We start from the raw sequence: 18,562 nt of genomic DNA on the forward strand, positions 1-18,562 counted from the left end.
TCACACACTGCACTTTCTATTTGCCAGGTGACATCTTCCCCCGTGTTTCTGCCTGGCAGGCTGCATTCTGGGTATTGTTCGCTCTGGTTCTCATTGCTGGTGGAGCTTATGCCTATCGTGAATACTCAGGTAATGGGAATGTGTTATTTCCATGTTTAGAGCCCGGCCCTAGAGGGCATTGGGCTGGGGCATGGGAGAGTTTTATTGTTAAAATATTTTAACCTTGTTTTGGTTTTAGAAAATAAATGAAACTAACAAACATACTGGGGTCCCTGGCCCCACCTGTATTAGCATATTGCTCAGTGTTTCCCCTTCCTTCCCTGTCTCACTGCGATGTCTGATTCTCTGTCTCACAGCGAAGCAAAAAGCCCCTCAGAAGAAACAATCTAAAAAGGAGGCTCTGTTAAATCTGGGTAGGTCTCCTGCTCTCTCTTTTGCTTTGTCTTAGATAGGTGAGCTCTGTGACTGATTGGTATTGTCTGTTGTCTCAATGCAATGAAAGGGATGGAGCCAAGAGGTCTCTGCCTAGTGATTCCTCACCTCCCCATATTCTCACACACCCTGATGGTAACAGATTGGCAAGTGTATATTTTGCAGTGGAAACCCAAAGGTCAGTACTTGTGAGATTCCCTTCATGTTGATGCAGCAGGGAGAGAGCGTGGATACAACATGCCAGAACGGCGACTGGGGTTCTCATGACAAGGACATCCCAGAAGAGCCCTGAAGATCCTCCTTCTTTCATCTCCTTTGCCCTCTGTAGGGTGACCAGATGTCCCGATTTTATAGGGACAGTCCTGATATTTGGGGCTTTGTCTTATATAGGCTCCTATTACCCCCCACCCCATCCCGCTTTTTCACACTTACAGTCTGGTCACTCTAGCCCTCTGCCATGCCCCTTTGTGGCCACCATTCCTCCAGCTGGGGAGGCTGGATGAGACTCCCCTAGCAATCAATGCTGTTCTGTAACTAGCCAGAGGGGTCGCTGTGGAGTAACTGACCCCACCCCATTGTTCTACGAGCCCCGCTGCACCAGCCCAAGGCCTGCTCTACACACAGCTCTGCACCAGGTTAACTCAAGGGCTGTTTTCAAACTTAATTAGGTAAACTGGTGGAAGTGTGTGTGTAGACAAGGGCTAAGGACTGAGAGACCCCCCAGCTCTCCTGCCTATCACTGACCAGCAGCCCAGCTCCTATCAAACTTGCCAGCTCCTGCACTGGGTTTGAGAGTGCAGCTCTGGGGATATCCATAACTAACCCCAATTGTTAGGGAGTGTACAGAATCACCCAGTGCATATCTAGGGGTTGCCAACAGTCCCTTATTATAAGGGACATCCCCTATTTCTTCCCCTCTGTACAACAAGATCAGGAGTTGCTTAGTGTTGTAAAAAGCAGCAAGAAATATCCCTTGCAAATGTAGGTAAGTATTGCTTAATTATTATTATTTATTTTTATTATTAATGATGACAATAGCAATATAGGAGGAGGGATGGGGTAAGAGTGCTAAGAAACAATCTCTTATTTTTTAAATACAATCTCGCAACCCTGTGTCTCTTTTCTCTTCCCCATTTCAGAGACTGAGAAGACGACCTTGGAAACAGGTACTTGGGTAAACCCCTAGTAAATGTGTGTCTGTTCTTTCATACTATAATGAGATAGAAAAATCACCACATACACTGTATGGAATTCAGTCATCTTCATGATCATCTCCCTCACCCTGGAAATAAACAAACATTGCAGAGTTTCAGCCCAGATTTCATTATCATCCTGAACAATGGAGAGTGAATTTAATAGATAGCAGGATTCAGGCTATGTCTACACTGCCCAACAGGTCAGTTTATTGGGGTGTGAATAGCAATGCCCACCAAAGTGCTGCATTGTAAAAACCTCATGGGGATGTTGTGGGTGTGAATTAAAAGGTTGCTACTTTGCATTATGTTGTCCAGTTTGAAGAAGGTTACATTAGTGCGAACTAGGTACTGTTTAGTGCACAGAAGCCGCATCCACCTGGGGCAGTTACAGCGTGGCACTTTGGTGCATGCTGCAAATCACATCCCTGTAAGCCAAATTAAGGGCTGTGTAGACAAGCCTTGAGTCAGGGGCTGGGCAAACTTCCTCCATGCAGTTGTGTGGCTATATCTTAATTCTGAACTGCAAAATCCCTGCTCTCCCATTGCTCGATTCCCTGCATGCACACAGCTCTTCCACTACCCCTCAGTCCTCACCCATTGCCTCCCTGCTATCTCAGCCCTCAGCTCCCTACAGCACCCCCAGTGTCTCTGAATCCCCACCCCAGTGTCCCTGCTATCTCAGCCCTGGGTTCCTCATTCCTGTCCTCTTCCCCCATCCTTGATAATCTAGGTCTGGCCCACAAATGAACAGAGCCTCCAAACCCTACTACACTCTGTATGGACTCTCTGAGGTGTACTCTGATGGGCCCCACTGTGACAGGTTGGATCACAGAAACCCCCTGGTAGCTGCCACCTGATGTGCCAAGACTATTTCTGCCCCTGCTTTCCTGCCGTAACAGCTTAGGACTTCAGTGCCCTGCCTGGTTTGAGCCAGACAACTAGCCTGCTGCAAACCCAGAACCAGGTCTGAGCCATGTCCCCTAACAGCTGCAGGCTTGACTGAAAGCAGCTTACAGAAGTGTTCTTGTCTTTAACACTGCCCAACTCCCAATGGGGTCCAAACCCTAAATAAATCCATTTTAACCTGTATAAAACTTATACAGGGTAAACTCATAAATTGTTCACTCTCTATACCACTGATAGAGAGATATGCACAGCTGTTTGCCCCCCCCCCCCCCCCCCCAGGTATTAACACATACCTGAGTTAATTAATAAATAAAAGCAATTTTATTAAATACAGAAAGTAGGATTTAAGTGGTTCCAAGTAGTAACAGACAGAACAAAGTGAATTACCCAGCAAAATAAAATAAAACACGCAACTCTAAACCTAATACAGTAATACAACTGAATACAGGTAAAATCTCACCCTTAGAGATGTTTCAATAAGTTTCTTTTCTCCGACTGGATGCCTTCCTAGTTTGGGCACAGTCCTTTCCCCTGGTAAAGCCATTATTCCAGCTCAGGTGGTAGCTAGGGGATTCCTCATGATGGCTCTCCCTTTGTTCTGTTCCACCCATTTATATATCTTTTGCATAAGTTGGGAATCCTTTGCCCCTCTGGGTTCCCACCCAGTCCTTCTCAATAGAAAGACACCAGGTTAAAGATGGATTCCAGTTCAGGTGACATGATCACATGTCATTGTAAGACCCCAAGCCTTCATTCCTCCCAGCCTGACTCACAGGAAGGCTTGCCTGCAAACAGAGCCATCTGCAGTCAACTGTCCTGGTTAATGGGAGTCATCAAGATTCCAAACCACCATTAATTGCCCACACTTTGCATAATTACAATAGGCCCTCAGAGTTATATTTCATATTTCTAGTTTCAGATACAAGAGTGATACATTTATACAAATAGGATGACCACACTCAGTAGATTATAAGCTTTATAATCAGAGGGGTAGCCATGTTAGTCTGAATCTGTAAAAAGCAACAGAGGGTCCTGTGGCACCTTTGAGACTAACAGAAGTACTGGGAGCATAAGCTTTCGTGGGTAAGAACCTCACTTCTTCAGATGCAAGTAATGGAAATCTCCGGAGGCAGGTATATATCAGTGTGAAGATAACGAGGTTAGTTCAATCAGGGAGGGTGAGGTGCTCTGCTAGCAGTTGAGGTGTGAACACCAAGGGAGGAGAAACTGTTTCTGTAGTTGGATAGCCATTCACAGTCTTTGTTTAATCCTGATCTGATGGTGTCAAATTTGCAAATGAACTGGAGCTCAGCAGTTTCTCTTTGGAGTCTGGTCCTGAAGTTTTTTTGCTGTATGATGGCTACCTTTACATCTGCTATTGTGTGGCCAGGGAGGTTGAAGTGTTCTCCTACAGGTTTTTGTATATTGCCATTCCTGATATCTGACTTGTGTCCATTTATCCTCTTGCATAGTGACTGTCCAGTTTGGCCAATGTACATAGCAGAGGGGCATTGCTGGCATATGATGGCATATATAACATTGGTGGACGTGTAGGTGAATGAGCCGGTGATGTTGTAGCTGATCTGGTTAGGTCCAGTGATGGTGTTGCTGGTGTAGATATGTGGGCAGAGTTGGCATCGAGGTTTGTTGCATGGGTTGGTTCCTGAGTTAGAGTTGTTATGGTGCGGTGCGTGGTTGCTGGTGAGAATATGCTTAAGGTTGGCAGGTTGTCTGTGGGCGAGGACTGGCCTGCCTCCCAAGGTCTGTGAAAGTGAGGGATCATTGTCCAGGATGGGTTGTAGATCACTGATGATGCGTTGGAGAGGTTTAAGCTGAGGACTGTAGGTGATGGCCAGTGGAGTTCTGTTGGTTTCTCTTCTGGGCCTGTCTTGTAGCAGGAGGCTTCTGGGTACACGTCTGGCTCTGTTGATTTTTTTCTTTATTTCCTTGTGTGGGTATCGTAGTTTTGAGAATGCTTGGTGAAGATCTTGTAGGTGTTGGTCTCTGTCTGAGGGGTTGGAGCAGATGCGATTGTACCTCAGTGCTTGGCTGTAGATGATGGATCGTGTGGTGTGACCGGGGTGGAAGCTGGAGGCATGAAGGTAGGCGTAGCGGTCAGTGGGTTTTCGGTATAGGGTGGTGTTAATGTGGCCATTGCTTATTTGTACGGTGGTGTCCAGGAAGTGGACCTCCCGTGTAGATTGGTCCAGGCTGAGGTTGATGGTGGCGTAGAAGCTGTTGAAAGCATGGTGGAATTCTTCCAGGGTCTCCTTCCCATGGGTCCAGATGATGAAGATGTCATCAATATAGCGTAGGTAGAGAAGGGGCATGAGTGGACGAGAGCTGAGGAAGCGTTGTTCCAGGTCAGCCATAAAAATGTTGGCATATTGTGGGGCCATGCGGGTGCCCATAGCGGTGCCACTGGTCTGGAGGTATATATTGTCACCAAATTTGAAATAATTGTGCGTGAGGATAAAGAAACCAACAGAACTCCACTGGCCATCACCTACAGCCCTCAGCTTAAACCTCTCCAACGCATCATCAGTGATCTACAACCCATCCTGGACAATGATCCCTCACTTTCACAGACCTTGGGAGGCAGGCCAGTCCTCGCCCACAGACAACCTGCCAACCTTAAGCATATTCTCACCAGATCAGCTACAACATCACCGGCTCATTCACCTGCACGTCCACCAATGTTATATATGCCATCATATGCCAGCAATGCCCCTCTGCTATGTACATTGGCCAAACTGGGCAGTCACTATGCAAGAGGATAAATGGACACAAGTCAGATATCAGGAATGGCAATATACAAAAACCTGTAGGAGAACACTTCAACCTCCCTGGCCACACAATAGCAGATGTAAAGGTTGCCATCTTACAGCAAAAAAACTTCAGGACCAGACTCCAAAGAGAAACTGCTGAGCTCCAGTTCATTTGCAAATTTGACACCATCAGATCAGGATTAAACAAAGACTGTGAATGGCTATCCAACTACAGAAACAGTTTCTCCTCCCTTGTTGTTCACACCTCAACTGCTAGCAGAGCACCTCACCCTCCCTGATTGAACTAACCTCGTTATCTCCACACTGATATATACCTGCCTCCGGAGATTTCCATTACTTGCATCTGAAGAAGTGAGGTTCTTACCCACGAAAGCTTATGCTCCCAGTACTTCTGTTAGTCTCAAAGGTGCCACAAACTTTATAATGATACCTTACAAGAGACCTTTTGCATGAAGCATATTCCAGTTACATTATATTCACTCATTAGCATATTTTTATAAAACCATATAGACACCCACCATCACATTGTTCCCATAAGAGCCTGGAGAGTACCTGACCCCATGTATCTAAGGGTGGACAATAAATCCAGTGCCACGCGGCCCCCTAGAGCCCTTACCCAGCTAAACTCCTGCCATCCACTAACCTTAGAGTTACACACTTTTGCAAATTGCACCACAAAGGGATTAGGCATGGCCCAGTATTAGGAGGTCTGAGTCTGGGTGACAGACTACAGCAGTGCAGGCCTCTGTCTATGTGACACATGTTCTGGTGTGATGCTCCCTCGATTCATTCCCTGCAATGGCAGCATCTGGGGTTCTGCCCCTAGGTGTAATTTTTGGGCTCTGTTTAGGGGCTGATCTGGGACTTTGGCTGTTGTTCATTAAAAACAGTTTTGTCTGAAATGTCCTGTCAGTTCTGAGACTCATTGGGTACATCTACACTGCAGCTGTGAGCAACCTTCCCAGTTTGGGTAACCAGATACACACTAGCTTTACTTGAGCTAGCGTGCTAACAGTATGGTGACCAGATGTCCCAATTTTATATTGACAGTCCTGATATTTGGGGCATTTTCTTATATAGGCTCCTATTACCCCCCACCCGCTGTCCTTATTTTTCACACTTGCTGTCTGCCACTTTTAGGTCTGTTATTGAGTGACCAGGGAGCTTGAAGTGTTCTCCTACTGGTTTTTGAATGTTATAACTCCTGATGTCAGATTTGTGTCCATTTATTCTTTTGTGCAGAGACTGTCCGGTTTGGCCAATGTACATGGCAGAGGGGCATTGCTGGCACACGATGGCATATATCACATTGGTAGATGTGCAGGTGATGGTGTGCCTGATGTGGCTAGGTCCTATGATGGTATCCCTTGAATAGATATGTGGACAGAGTTGGCACTGGGGTTTGTTGCAGGGTTTGGTTCCCAGATTAGTGTTTTTGTTGTGTGGTGTGTAGTTGCTGGTGAGTATTTGTTTCAGGTTGGGGGGGTGCCTGTAGGCAAGGACTAGCCTGTCTCCCAAGGTCTGTGAGAGTGAGTGATTGTCCTTCAGGATAGCTTGTACATCCTTGATGTTGCGCTGGAGAGGTTTTAGTTGGGGGCTGTAGGTGATGGCTAGTGGCATTCTGTTACTTTCTTTGTTGGGCCTGTCTTGTAGTAGGTGACTTCTGGGTACCCTTCTGGCTCTGTCAATCTGTTTCTTCACCTCGCCAGGTGGGTATTATAGTTTTAAGAATGCTTGATAGAGATCCTGTAGGTGTTTGTCTCTGTCTGAGGGATTGGAGCAAATGTGGTTGTATCTTAGGGCTTGGCTGTAGACAATGGATCGTGTGATGTGGTCTGGATGAAAGGTGGAGGCATGTAGGTAAGTATAGAGGTCAGTAGGTTTTCGGTATAGGGTGGTGTTTATGTGACCATCGCTTATGAGCACTGTAGTGTCTAGGAAGTGGACCTCTTGTGTGGCCTGGTACAGGCTGAGGTTTATGGTGGGGTGGAAATTGTTGAAATCCAGGTGGAATTCCTCAAGGTCCTCCTTCCTGTGGGTCCAGATGATGAAGATGTCATCAATGTAGTGCAAGTAGACTAGGCCCACCACTCCCACAAACATGATACATGATACAGTTCTGCAGTGACCTAGTCCCAGACTAGGGACCGAATGGCTAGGCAACAGTTCTGCAGAAAAAGACCTATGGGTTACAGTGGACAAGAAGCTGGATATGAGTCAACAGTGTGCTCTTTTTGCCAAGAAGGCTAATGGCATTTTGGGCTGTATAAGTAGGAGCATTGCCAGCAGATCGAGGGAGCATTGCCAGCAGATTCCCATCTATTCGACATTGGTGAGGCCTCACCTGGAGTACTGTGTCCAGTTTTGGGCCACACACTACAAGAAGGATGTGGAAAAATTGGAAAGAGTCCAGCGGAGGGCAACAAAAATGATTAGGGGGCTGGAGCACATGACTTATGAGGAGAGGCTGAGGGAACTGGGATTGTTTAGTCTGCAGAAGAGAAGAATGAGGGGGATTTGATAGTTGCTTTCAACTACCTGAAAGAGGGTTCCAAAGGGGATGGAGCTAGACTGTTCTCAGTGATAGCAGATGACAGAACAAGAAGTAATGGTCTCAAGTTGCAATGTGGGAGGTTTAGGTTGGATATTAGGAAAAACTTTTTCACTAGGAGGGTGGTGAAGCACTGGAATGGGTTACCTAGGGAGGTGGTGGAATCTCCTTCCTTAGAGGTTTTTAAGGTCAGGCTTGACAAAGCCCTGGCTGGGATGATTTAGTTGGGGATTGGTCCTGCTTTGAGCAGGGGTTTGGACTAGATGACCTCCTGAGATCCCTTTCAACCCTGATATTCTATGATTCTGACCTAGAATCCTACTTTCGACATCTCCAACTCAAGGAATATTTCCAACACTCCACTGAACAGCACACTATCCCACAGAAAGCTTCCTACCAACACTACAAAAAGAAGGATTTTGCATGGATGACTCCTGAAGATCGAAACAACATAGTGGACTTCTACATACAGTGCTTCTGCCAACGTGCACGGGCTGAAATTGTGGAAAAGCAGCATCACTTGCCCCATAATCTCAGCTGTGCAGAACACAATGCCATCCACAGCCTCAGAAACAATTCTAACATCATAATAAAAAAGGCTGACAAAGGAGGTGCTGTAGTCATCATGAATAGTTCGGAATATGAACGAGAGGCTGCTAGACAACTCTCTGACACCACATTCTACAGGCCATTACCCTCTGACCCCACTGAGGATTACCAAAAGAAACTACACCATCTGCTCCAGAAACTCCCTAAAGAAGCACAGCAACAAATCTACACTGACACACCCCTAGAACCCCAACCAGGGGTATTCTATCTGCTACCCAAAATCCATAAACCTGGGAATCCTGGATGCCTCATCATCTGAGGCATTGGCACCCTGACAGCAGGATTATCTGGCTGTGTAGACTCTCTCTTCAGACCCTACGCTACCAGCACTCCCAGCTATCTTCGAGACACCACTGACTTCCTGAGGAAACTACAATCCTTTGGTGATCTTCCAGAAAACACCATCCTAGCCACTATGGATGTAGAAACTCTCTACATGAACATTTCACACAAAGATGGACTACAAGCCATCAGGAACAGTATCCCTGATAATGTCACGGGAAACCTGGTGTCTGAACTTTGTGACTTTGTCCTTACTCACAACTATTTTAGATTTGGGGACAATTTATACCTTCAAGTTAGCGGGACTGCTATTGATACCTGCATGGCCCCACAATATGCCAACATTTTTATGGCTGACTTAGAACAACGCTTCCTTAGCTCTTGTCCCCTAATGCTCCACTCTACTTGTGCTACATTGATTACATTAATGACCTCCCACTTGGTAAGGCAACTCCCATCTTTTCATGTGCTGTGTATTTATACTTGCTTCTGTATTTTCCACTCTATGCATCTGATGAAGTGGGTTCTAGCCCATGAAAGCTTATGCCCAAATACATTTGTTAGTCTCTAAGGTGCCATAAGGACTCCTCGTTATTTCTGCTGCTATTAATGCACTAGCTAGAGCAGAAATAACACTTGTCTGTCTACCCAAATTGGGAAGCTCGCTCCCAGCTGCATTATAGACATACCAAGAGTTTGGAACAGCCCATGTGACTGTGCTCAGAATGACCCTCGCTGAACCCACAATGGTCTCCTTTTCTTCTCTTTTCAGAGTGCTGGGAGCTGCGTGAGAAGCTCGGTAAGTTCATCCACCTCCCCATTAGAGCCCCTGGGCAGAGGCTCCCAACCACACATGGTGCTGAGCAGATACAGAAGCACCCAGCACCACAGGGCAGGGTTGAGTGAACAGTTTGGGCCGAAATCAGAGTCAAACTCACTCTAGACCTACGGCAGCACTGTGAGCTCTCTGCAGCAGACACAGGTTCACTTGCTCTCATGTCTGGATAGAAAGACAGGTGTCACCTTGCCTTTGACAATCCAATGCAAATCACATTGTTCCGATGCAGGAGAAGGGGCCAGCTGCTTTTTGTAAATGACTGCTACAATGCAGACTTTTCTGGGCCATTTCCCTGAATGTGCAGAAGAGCAGAGACCAGATTCAGGCTCATGTTTCCATGGGTAACCCTTCTTCCAGGTGGAGCCAGCAGCAACCAGGGCTGGGTTCAGTATCTAGGGGTTCCTTTTCAACAATACAACACAAAACTGGCTCGAGCCCCCACCCAGTGACCTGGGAAAATTACACACCACCCTGGGCATTTCTGAGAGGCAAAACTTCTCCTCTCACAAGCGCAGAGTCTGAGTGTAGAAAAGAAACTTTTAATGAAAGAAGAGAAGTCACCCAACATTAATTAGGGAAAATGCCACAAGCAGGATTCATGACCATAAAACTATGAGCAGGACACCCACCCCAGAAAGAATAGTGCAGTGACTTCCATCTTGTGTTCTACAACAAAAAGTTCCTTTACTGTGCCACCCTCTACTCACTCACCATACCCCACTCACAGTGATTGTCCTTGAGGACCCAGAGTTCAGAGGTGCATCTGTGTGAGTGCACCTCCCACCTGGGGAAGAAGGCACCTTGCTTGGTCTACCATCAGAGCATTCAGGGGGGAGGGGTAGCTCAGTGGTTTGACCAGTGGCCTGCTAAACCCAGCATTGTAAATTCAATTCTTGAGGGGACCATTTAGGGATCTGGGGCAAAAATCTGTCTGGGGATTGGTCCTGCTTTGAGCAGGGGGTTGCACTAGATGACCTCCTGATGTCCCTTCCAACCCTAATATTATATGATTTGCTCTGGCTGTCTGCCCTGCCATCCACCTGCTCCCCTTGCCAGCCATTTGTTGGTAACCTTCTGCTACCCCTCTTCTGTGAGCTCAGCAGGTCAGTCTGTTGAGGTTCCACCCAGCACTTAGTGATTTTCAACTCTTAGTAGGGGAACCTGAAGCAGGCTGGTAGAAAATGCTGCCCCACCCCAGGTGATTTCAGTTCTATTAGCACTTAAAATAACAAAAGATTCCTAATGGAGCCTATTTAGCTCTTTCTTTGAACAATGGAGAGGAACAGATTAAATCAGCCCCAGGAACATGTAGGCAAAGTCCACACCTCCTCACTAGGACACCTGTCCCCACCCCTCTTATTTTCACAGGGGTGTGGCATTTGGGCCCCTGGCTTAGTGAGTTTCTTTCAGCTGAGGGTGACCTCTCAATCAGGAAAGGCTCAGCACATAGACACCAACTTCCCCTCTTCACTGTGGGTGCTCGACCCCCACTTCTGCTCCCAGCCCCACCCCCACTCCACCCCTTCCATGAGGCACGGTCCCCTGCCCTGCCTCTTCCCACCCCTGCCACACCCCCATTCCAACCCTTTCCCCAAATCCCCATCCCAGCCCCGCCTCCTCCCCTGAGTGTGCCTCATTCTCGCCCCACCCCTCCCCGGAGTGTGCTAATGCTGCCAAACAGCTATTTGGCAGCGGTCAGGTGGGAAGCGCAGGGAGGAAGGCAGAGGAGGGGGGCTGCAGCGTGCTCAGGGGAGGAGGAGGTGGGGCAGGGGTGAGGGGAGCTTGGCTGCCAGTGGTTGCAGAGCACCCACTAATTTTTTTCCGTTGGTGCTCCAGCCCCGGAGCACCCATGGAGTCAGCACCTATGATGCAGCACAGTTCTGCTCCTCTTTACTCATACAATAAAGACAACACCCTTGATAACAACATTTCACTACCCCTGCATTCAGTGCTAAAGTGATTTGTAACCCAACACCAGCCAAAGTTGATCACTTTGAGCAATGCAGCTCTATCTGCTGAATACCTTGGCAGAATAGTTGTGTTCATGTAAATACAGTTTGCTCCTGAAGTCTCTCTCCCTCCCCACTAGCTGTCAGGGGAGAGTTCATTCAGACCCTGCCTACACATGCTTTGTTGACAAGCCAGATGCCAGATCTGAGCTCCAGTCCTCTTCAGATCCAGCTATCCCCTGGCTATACCTGGAGTGTGTAGCTTTGATCCTCCAGAGGGTTCTTAGTAATTCTCTTTAGATGGAAGAAATGAGGACGTCAGAGCTGTATCAGGATCTGGACCCAAGTCTTCCATCAAGATTTAGATGCTTGGCAAATCCCACCCAGGATTTGTATCCTACCAGTGTCCCTTTAAAACCCCCAATCTTCTGGGGGCCACCAGGGCAAACAGCAGCTTTACACAAGCCTGAATTCTGCTCTGGATGACCCCTGTGTAAATCCAGATTTGTTCCAGTGATATACATGGGGTTATTGTGGATTAGAGCAGCATCACGGAGAGAACCATTTGTTCCAGTTCCAGATACTAAAAGACAATATAAAGACATCCCTGAGAGTTGGTCGTTACTACTATCATAGATCTCCAATCTCTGGGGTGAAAAGGCCTGTCTCTCGATTCACACAATTGGGACATTTTTCCTTCGGTTGTGAGGACACATGAACCATGTTTAAAGTGATCACACAGTCACAAAGCAACGCCCAGAACTGAACCCTCTGCCTAAATGACAGGGAATAACTCCATCTCTTTCCATTTCAGACAGGGCGGTCAGAGAGCGAGGTAAGAGGATGTGTTTTCATATCATATTTCACATCACTTGGTTCCTTTCTATTTGCCCTCTCCCAGAACAGCATCTCCTGTGGGAGCGAGTTCCCTCCATTTGCTGGGCCTCTGACCATGTTTGTTCCTCTTCCCTTGCAGAGTTCAGGAGGGCTCGGAGCTACATGAGTGAGTGGAGCTGTGAGGGACTGAGCAGACACTGCACTGGAGTTAGTGGTATCGGCATTACATAGCCGAGCTGTTAGAGATGTGGGGTCCCCATGGGGCAGGTGAGGCAGGGCATGCGCTGTTGCAGAGCCGTGGGGCTGGATGTTGTGAATGGCCCTGAACGCGCTGCCCTGAGCTGTAAGTCTCACCCCCGGGCAGCTCCCTCGCAATCCCCCCATCAATTAGTCCTTAGACCCCCATCATCTCCCATTGGCCGTTCATTGATGAATCATCCCTACTCTGTCAGCTCCCCTGACAGCCCCACTCACACCTCCCCCCGCAGCCTGCAGAGTCTTCACCCCTGGACACCCTCCATGGGCCCCCGGCAGCCCTAAAATCTCTCAGGGACAGTTCCCCTGCAGGGGGCAGTCAGAGGAGTCAAGGAGCCCAATCCCCCATTCCAGCTCCCCCCACCTCCTCAGCAGCTCAGGGGCCAGGCTCAGCCACAGCCCTGAAGCTCCCCAGAGCCCATGGCCGGATCCAGGCTAGCGGGGCCTATCCCACTAGTCACTCCAACCCTTAATCCTCTGTCCTTTGCTCCAGCTGTCCTGGCTGGAATGTCTCTCCTGTGGGATCGTGGGGTCCCCAACTGATACATGGCTAATGAGGTTATTCTGGTTTCTCTCCCCAGTTCCTGTCACCCTGGATTGGAATTACGAACACCCCAAACTCACCATGTCTGAAGCTGGCAGAAGAGTCTGGCATAACCCGCCTTCCCAAGAGCCGGCTGCCCCATCTGGGCCCCTGATTGCCGTGGGGAGGGAGGGATTTTTGGCCAGGGAGGATCATGATAAGGAGGCTGGGGCTTGCCAGGTGTACTGGGAGGTGGAGGTGGGAGACAATCCAGATTGGGTGCTGGGGGTGCTGAGTAGGACTGTGAGGAATGAAGTGATGCTTCAGAAGCTGGAGAGTTTTTCTGAGGGGGGGTGCTGGGTTCTAAGGAGATCTGGGGGGCGGTATCACCCCAGGGAGGCTGACACTGTGATCCAGAACTGGGGTGTGATGCCGACAGTGGTTGGACTGTATCTGGATCTAGAAGGGGGGAGTCTCTCATTTTATAGTGTCAATTCAATGGCCCTTATCCTGGAGATTCCTGTGGAAGGTTCTGAGGAATTGTTCCCATTCCTCAGCCCTGGTCATGCTGCAGGGAGGGACCAGGGGAAACCCCTCAGCATCTGCCCCTCCAGTGACTGGGATTTTCCCCTGAAATTAGGAGTTAGTGGGTCTGTTATTCAGGGAGATGCCACAGCCCCTGCCCAGACCCCTGCCCCCAAGAATGGGGAAGGGACATAAAATGACACAGGGCCATCCGCAACTGCAGAAACAGCCCCAGCCCCTGCACATTGCCCTGCCCCTTGAAACAAGCAAGTGAGAGAAAATTTGCGAAAGCTCCTGCCCACCAACCTGCTCCTGATGCGGAAGCAGGGGGATAAAACAGAGCAGGAGCATCCACAGCTGGAAACATCCCCCAAAGGGAAAGGGGGAAAGAAACCCCCAAACCCCCAGGTCTGAATCCCCCCCCCCCCAAAAAAAAACCTCCTGTGGGGCAAAGGGAATCATGCAGAGAAAAACACTCAGAATTTGACTGCAGAGGGGTCTCTGGACCTGACTTATTCCAGGGATACAAGGCCAGGAAATACACCAGGCGAATCAGACCCAAACACCGACACCTGAGAAAGAACCTCGCCCCAAAGGGAAAGTGGGGAAATGGTGACACGTCAGAAATTTCCTCTCTCCCTAAACTTCAAGGAGAACCACAGCAATTCACGATAATGCCTTAAACCAACCCCTTGTGAAATTGGAACATACTAATAGGATGGAAGTGTGGTAACATGTCTGCTAAATGTAGGGGGATGCAGAGTAGCACTGACTCACTCCCATTGCAGACACATGCACGCTGCTCCTTCCAGCCTCAGACCATGTAAGTGTGTGATAGGATTGGGCCCCCAGTGCAGGGGTGAAAGTAACACACAGGACTTACCAGTACGGGGACAGGACCTCGGGCAGAAGGGACAGGGCCTCAGGGTCAGTATCCCCCAACCAGCCCATCCACGCTGCATGGCCGGCATTGCCTGGGGCTCCAGCGGCGGTTTAAAGCTGCAGCAGCAGCCGGAGTCCCGGGCCCTTTTAAATCACTGGCCCCAGGGCATCTGCTCCTTTTGCCCACCCCCTTTGTCAGTGTCCGGGGGGGGGGGGGGGGCGCAAAAGGGGCAACAACATTAAAGAGCTGCCACGGCAGCACTTTAGTCAGCTGCGTACAGGCCAGTACTGGCAGCCACTTTTTACCGGTACGCCATACCGGCTTACTTTCACCCCTGCAGTGTATCAGAGTGGATTGTGATAGCCTCACACTGAGCAGCATCCCGAGGGCTGAACCGACCCCCGGAGCCCATCCCTGGGCTCTAGCAGGGCTGGCTGGTCTCACTGGAAGCAGGGATGATGGACAATGCTGCAGAACCTTCTCTTGGAACAAGGACATGGGGAAGTTCAGACACTGTTGCAAATTGTAGTGAGGGTGTTGGGGTGCAGGAGGGGAACAGGCTGCCAGCTGCAGCTTTGCCAAGTCTCATGGTATTTGCTGTTTCCCTTAAAGTCCCAGCTCCTGGATCCCTGGGATTGTGGGAGAATCTCAACTTTGGTTTAAAACAAATAAAAAGTCAGTTTCTAGCCTGTGGCTGTGGTGTGGAGCTGTAAAGTGTGACCCTAATGCCCCTGTGTGCCGTGTCTGGCTTTACTGCTGGGTGTGCTGCATTTAGACTCTAGGCCCCGGATGTAGGTTTATTGCAGCTTGTGATGGGATCCAGCAGTGAATGGGGGGGCAGGGAGCCATCCAGGCCCCATTTCCACTTTACCCCCCTTTCCCTCCAGCCCCTTCCAGGCCAGGTCAACCCTCCAAGGAGGCTCCCTCCAAATTCATTAGTGTGCTATGCCATGTATCCAAGGTCACCCGTCTGTGGCCCAGGCACTTCCCCCAGTGGCTCATGGGTAGAGCTGCTCCAAAGGCTTTGCCCCAGGAACATCCCTGCTGAAAAGTGGGTGGTTGTCAGAAATAGGGGGGCAATCTTTGGGGTTTTTCCTTTTCTTAGGAGAAAACCTTTTTTTTTTTTGACATTTCAACTGGAAATTTCAGCCCAGAACAATATTTGGGGTTGATTCGAGTTTCGAAAACAAAATGGCTGGAAATTTCTGGTTTTGTTTTCCCTCCCCCCACCCCCGCATTGTTCCCATGTTCAGGGCTGAAGGCAGCATCAGGATTGATGCTGAGGGGGCTGGGTTCCCACTGTGTGACTGGTCTCCTCTGGCTCCTCAGCCCTGCCAGTCATTCACCTCTGGGGTGGCTCCATGTCTCTTGGTTGTCATTGTGGGGAAGGGGGGATCAGAGCCATCCAATGAGGATCTGCAAGACCTCGCCTGTCTCAGACTCAGCCAGCGGGAGCACTGGCTGTATCCATCCATCTGGGGTCTGGCAAGCACACAGCCTGGAGACCACACGTCCCGCCAAGCCCACGTACACTGCCCTGGTCTGTGTCTGTCTCCAGAACATCAATTCAAGGCTCCTCCCAGGTGTCACTGGGGATCACAGCATCCTCCTAGCTGGAGGGGAAAAGATCTCACAGCCCATCAGGCCAATGCCCATTAACCCCTAGGAGGTCACAGGGGCATCATGTAAGACAAAAGGTAGGACAGAGAATGGCAGTTTCCCCAGGGGGCTGAAGATGCAGGGATAATCACAGCTAGCCTGTTGGTATTAGGGGTCAGCTCCTCATGGCCCAGGGTTGGGGGGGCTGGTGCTTTGCAGACCCCTGTCCAGCAGAGCTGGCAGATTCCACTATAAAAGCCGATTTTTCTTGGGCATCAACATCTCAAGGAATTTGCCAACACACAAGAGTGACGTCCACAGTGCCGAGGAATTTTGCATCCCTCAATAGATCCAGTAGGTCCCATATCCGGGGGTGGGTGTGGATCAGGTTGGGGATGGGTTTACTTTCCGGAAGTCCACAAACAACTCATGGTTTTATCCTTTCTAGGTTCCATCACAACAGGAGATGCTCAGGGCTTGCTTTTTGGTCTGAACCTGGTGGGACTCATTCACTTTCCAGCACTCTTTGAGACCCCCAGCCCGGCTTGTGGGCTTCAGTGCCAGGCTCCCCTGGAGAGTGTAAGAGACAGAGAGAAGGAGCCACAGAGACACTGGCTGGGCCAAAAATATCACAGTGTGAGAGGTTCTTCAATCCCACAGCACAGCCTGTGACACACCCCTGCCCCGCTGGACTGCTAGCTCGGGGTCAGGCTGGGGAGAGCTCACTGGGGAGGGGGAAGAGGTGTCTGCACAGGAGAATGTGGCTCAGGGCGCTATCAGTTCATCTTGTGGCTCCCTCCCTGCACTGTTACCTGGAACAGCGGCCTGTGTGTACAGATAGTCGCTGAGCAGGAGACGCTGCTCAAAGCATCAACTCTCCTCTCCCTTCCCTCTTCTGAGCAGCAATCAGTCTCTCTCTAGTCCTGCAGTGTCAGGCTCCATCAATATCCCCTTTAGGGAGGGGAAGACTGGTCTAATTCTGCCCTGGCTGCCCAGGGGTTAAGCCAGGGGGAGGGAGGCAGGATGCAGCCCAGGGTGCAAGCCCAGCAGCGGGTGGAACGCTCTGGGACATCAGTGAAACCTCTGCAGCCCTTCACCAAGTGGGACTGGACAGATGGGGACTGGCTGCCCCAAGCGCCCCTGCGAGGGAACGGCAGAGGGGTTGGAGTCCAGCTCCCCTAACGCCTGGTGACTGGATGGTGCTTCCTCCCTGGAGTCAGCAGCATGTGGCCCCAAGGTGACGGCTGAGAGCTCCTCAGGCAACACATGGCCACAGCTGCCATCCTGGCACTGACCTCCCAGCACCTGTGCAGGGCACGGCTCACACACAAGGGCAGAAGCGGCTTGGGGGCTGCCTGGCCCTACTCTGCACGGAGAAGGAGCTGCCCTTTTTCAACTGCTCCGGGTCCTTCAGCACCTGGAGCGTGATTCAGGACCCCAGTGATGCAGACGGGTGCCCTGTATGACTGACAAAGTGTCCAAGTGAGTGACGTGCCTAACTCGCATTGGCATCTGTCACATGGTATGCACACCCCATCCTCCTTTGGGGGAGAACAGGGTTGTGATACCACTGCAGTTCCAGTCTACCAGACTGCCCTTAGGCTGAAAGTGGCACGGCCCAGAGACCGGATCCAATACAGCGGCCCGCAGATACAGGGAAGTGCGGCCTGGCCTATCAGCCAGAGGCAATGTAGCGGCCCACAGAAACAGGGCAGTGCCTCCTGGTGACCAATATCCAAGGGACTGCCACCAAGGGGATGGAGACCCATGTAGGGGGGCCCAGGCCCACCCAACTCCACCAAGCCCCCACCGAGGGACCTTAACTGAGGCAGAGTGCTCTGCCACTAGGTCAGCAAGGAATCCCACTGAAACACACTGACCTCACATGGGTGACCTCACCATCCCTGAGTCACTTCCTGCCATGATTCCTGAAGCTGCAGTCCAAGGTGCATCAGGATTTCCGGGCTCCCCAGCACAGGTAATTCCCTGGGGCTCCAATGGCCACAAATCTACAATATGAATCTCAGGATCTCCAGCTCCCACAGGCAAAGGCTCTGGCAGCTCTTCAGCTGGAGCCTCCTCCAAAGGTCCTTCCTCTCCGGTGGTCAGCCTATAATGAGCTAAGCTGGTCCCTTTTATACTGAGGCAGCAGTTGGAGCACACCCAGCCTGGTCTGAGAGGTGGGACTTCCGCTACCCCTAGTGTGGGGTTTACCCTCTCCTTCTCAGTGTGGGGTATGCACGCCCTGTCAGCTTCCAACAGGAGTCAGGCGTCTGGCCTGCCTAGGAACTCTAGTGAATCCCACTAGGTGCCTGGTTGCAGCACTAGATGCCTAAATACCTTTGTCACCTTGCCCCCTGGTGTAGAGAGAGGCAGCTTGGCCTAGAA

At 50.2% G+C, this 18,562-nt stretch overlaps 1 pseudogene; it reads left to right on the plus strand.

Moving 5' to 3' along the window:
- Positions 1 to 14,736, plus strand: part of LOC117870337 — a 29,658-nt pseudogene extending 14,922 nt beyond the window's left edge.
- Positions 14,737 to 18,562: the final 3,826 nt, after the last annotated feature.

The sequence above is a fragment of the Trachemys scripta genome, unplaced genomic scaffold, assembly GCF_013100865.1.
Source record: "Trachemys scripta elegans isolate TJP31775 unplaced genomic scaffold, CAS_Tse_1.0 scaffold_26, whole genome shotgun sequence".
In the NCBI taxonomy this organism is placed as follows: Eukaryota; Metazoa; Chordata; order Testudines; family Emydidae; genus Trachemys; species Trachemys scripta.